Source organism: Nymphaea colorata, chromosome 3 (genome assembly GCF_008831285.2).
Source record: "Nymphaea colorata isolate Beijing-Zhang1983 chromosome 3, ASM883128v2, whole genome shotgun sequence".
NCBI lineage: Eukaryota > Viridiplantae > Streptophyta > Magnoliopsida > Nymphaeales > Nymphaeaceae > Nymphaea > Nymphaea colorata.
Window position 1 is genome coordinate 12,996,921 of NC_045140.1, and position 4,297 is coordinate 13,001,217.

The window sequence follows — 4,297 nt, forward strand, 5'->3', positions numbered from 1 at the left end:
GCACCCTTGTCTGAAACTAGGTGGGGCTAGCCTAGTAGCATACCCTGGGGCATTATCTCCGGTATGTGACAACTTGAATCCAGTTTGACTTTTACACAACAACCATTTCAAAATCATACTTTTCCAAAATATTTTCAAAAGTCAACTTCTTTAAATTATTAAAAAAAACAGTAGGTCATTTAGGCATGGAGTCCAAGCCTAGCCCAGTTCTCTAAGACCTAGTTCAGACTAGTCTTGGAGTCTACTATGTATGAATGTAGTCCCATAACCTAGGTCTAGTCAAATTTCTTTAAATATTCATTCATATTAAATGAATGAAGCTTATATCATATATTGCATGGTTTGACTAAGATTAAACTCACTTATTACAGTCAAACTAGTCCCAAGTAGGTTCAAATCCAACATGAGGCAAGACTAAACCCACTCATTTTGATCAACTTACTCCTAGCTCATTTGGATCTTGGATCTCAATTCAAAGCATTGGATTTTAATCATAAACCTTATGTTGATCTAAACTATGACCTTAACCCAAGTCTAATATACTTGGATTTGGATCTCAACTTTTGAATTATGGATTTTGGATCCAAGATTATGCATATCAGTTTTTGGATCTCAAACTTTAGATCATGGATATTAGATTTGGATCTTAAACCTTAGATTTCGGATCTTAGATCTCAGGTATTGGACTGTGAATTTAAGATTTTGAATATTAGAGCTTGGATCTCAAACCTTACATTGATTTGGATCTCAAATCCAAGATTTTGGATTCGGACTTTGGAATTTGAATCAAATGAGCTTTGGATTATAATCTTAGTTCAATACTCACATAATTGGACTCAAGACAAGATTTCAAACCATATGAATCATAAGATTTAGATATATTCCCCTTAGAATTTGGATTTTATGATATCAAATTACAAGAATATAAGACTAAGTTTATTGGATTTGACCTTAGATTTTGGATCACGTGTCTTAATCACATTAAATCATATCTTGACTTCTATAACATCTAAGTTTTCAAGTTTAGAATAAGAATCATATAAAATTTCATAAATCGTGTTTAAAATTCTTGGATTCAGATCCAATTTTCTTCTATGGGTCCACACCCCTTAACTGACCCTAATAGAGACCGGACTCCAGGACCTAGTTTTTGCATGAAGCACATTAGATAGAAACTCTCAATTTTCATTGGTCTATGATAATCTGGACATGAACAGACATCAAGATTTAATGTGACTTTTACGTTTTTTATAGGTACGTATACTACTTTCTAATGTCTTGGAGTCATCTCACGAAATTATTGACTAAGAAATTTATCTATAAGTTAGAAGATTAAACTAATCGGGTGATTAGCATTATTAAGCATGTAGTTAATGATTGTGTAATCAACAATTAACCTTAACTAATTGACTTTAATTAATCAAGTGACTAATCCTTAATGATAGTACAGATTATTTTGAGTTTAAATGAAATTTTCTTAAAAAATAAAAAAAAAAAAAGTTATAAAATGGTGAGCCAAGCAACTCGACCCCCAAACCTTTCTAACATTGAGAGAAAGAGAGAGACAATGAGAAAGAAAGAAAGAGAGAAGAAAAGAGGAAGAAAAGATTAGAAGAGAAAGAAAAGCCGCCAGCATAGCCAAGGAGATTGTTCGTCGAAGTTACGTGTGTCAAGCACATGATAGAACTAGGAAAAATGCCGATAGTGCCTTCCTCAAGGTTTTACGATTGACAATTTGTGTTTTGATTAAATTCGGATCACAACATGCATGACTTCGTGCCAAATTCTGGGATCGGCACCTATTTTCGTGCTTTATGGGTTGGCATATTTTATTTGGGAAAAAGGGGCTCATTTTGGCATTTTCGTGAAGCCTCAAACCCTCAATTTTCCCCAGGGTCCCTCTCGGGTCAGTTTGGTGTGTAGTTTCACATCAAATTTTACAATTACCAAGGAGGTTTTGTGTTCTATGCATTTGCATATTTTAACTTTGAAAGAAACAACTCAGTTTGGGCATTTTTATGAATTCCCAAACCCCCAATTTTTCCTAGGGGCTCTTTTGCAATCACTTTGACATGTGATGGAGTGCATCATGACCTACTCAATGGTCCGAGTTAAAGAGCCTGGATGGGTTTCATCTTGTTTGGCTTGAATTGGCCATGGCCAATGGCTTGCCCTGACTGAACAGTGTTGGTCAGCCATGGCCTGGCCGTGGCGAGCTTGGTTTGACCATAGCTTAGTGGTCATTGGTTTGACTTATTTTGCTTGTTTGTATGCGCACACATGCACACTTGAAATATGTTTCTCCATTGTTTTGTATGCTGCCACCCATCAAATGTGCATTTTGATTTCTGTGCCATCACCTATGAGTTAGCAGATACATGTGAATGGGCAACCCTATGTGAGCATTGATCGCATCAATAGATGCAATTTAGTCCTGAATTGTTGTCAGGAGGCACTATTTCGATTCCTTTTTATGTTGAGGGAAATCAAGTTTACCTATTTTCATAGCCTATGAGGGGAATCAAGTTTACCTATTTTCATAGCCTATGAGCTAGATCATAGCATGTGCCAAATATCATGATATGGCTTCTGATGAGTACTGCGCATATGTTTATCAGTCTTTCTATGCGCTTGCACCCACTAATGTGTGGTGATTTGATGTGAAGATCATGGACACTGTGACCAAGTTAATCTTGTGATTAGACCTCTTCGAGAGGAGTTGTATTATGAATGGGATGCTGACAAACTAGAGTTGGACCAGTGTTTGAGTGAATGTAATTCTAGGTTCGTGAATCTTATTATGATGTTGTAGGAGGATTATGTTATGCACTTCCTAGTGTATTTTATTGAACCTTGTGATATGAGCCTATGTGGCAAGTGGATATTAAGTTTTGAGTCTGAGCATGGGATGGATGTAGTGTATTGGCCAAATGCCAGCTTACTGTGAGCGAACATTACTGATTGCATGCTAGTCGTGCCCACTGCAAAAGGGGTTAGGTGGGTGCAGTGGCCCCGATTTTGAGAGTAGACTTATCGAGAACAGACTATATTGTGAAGGGCTCCTCACCCAGGCAACTGACGAGGAGCTTGTCCCTATGTAAAGGTTGGGAATCCACTGCTGCAACATTGATAACTGAATCACAGCTGGGGCTATTTGTTCTCAGTGACTCGGTTTATGTGTAATGACTGTAAGCTGCACAATAGCCTTGTCAACATCCTAGTGGGAATGCTTTGTGGCTTAGTGTTCATGAGTATGTATATGGGTATATATCTAGTTGTTGCATTATGTTATTTATGGTTATTACTTTGTTAAGCAAATGGACTATATTGTGTGTTGACACATGTTATTCGTGTCTTATGGTTTGCTTGGATTGTGCATTATAGGCTCAAGGTAGCTCATACTCAGAGTTTATCTCTGATGTGTTGATGTCCGTTGTCAGCTCAGTAAAAGGTAGTGTTTCTCAATCATGATGCAGTCAGAATAAAGGGTGATTACTGGGCACCATGATTTTCGTCATTCTTGCCATATTTTTTTTATTTTGGACTCAGTTTGTATATATTTCGAATTTTCGATCATGTAGGGCAATGCTTATTTGTATAGATACAGTGTTTATATATATATATATGTGTGTGTGTGTGTGTGTGTGTGTGTTTTAGATTTGATCAGCAAAAGTGTAAGTGTGTCAAATGTTAGTTATGATCTACACTCACTAACGTGCCACTATAATAGAATAGAGCACATATATGCTTAGGGCAGATGGACCTATGCTCTAATTATGCAAGCAATTATTATACTATAGCGTAGGACATGTCGTGCTTTTCACCAATTATGAAGACAAATTTCTACTATGTATGATTCACATCCACTGCAACACCAATCTAGCAGGCTGCCACAACATCCATGTACCCCCAGCACAGCCACTACACGGGACTTAGTATAAGCACTTTAAAGTTCATGTGCAAGGATGCAGCACAGGAGTGGCTTGGAGACACTGAAAAGACTTTCATGATGTCTGATATGCCTAAGGAGCTGAAGCTCAGATATGCCACTTATATGTTGGGCAAAGATGCAAATGATTGGTGAGAAACGTCCAGAAAGTCATGTTTCAAAGATCCAAATGCCTCATGGGCAAAATTCAAAGAGTTATTTATCTTGACCTACATCCTTGATCATGTACAACAGAACCATATGCAAAAATTTCTCGATCTGTCATAGTGAGGAATGAGTACGGCAGAGTATGTAGTCAAATTCAGATATCTTAAAAAGTACTAACCTTTATATATGTTCCAGACAAAT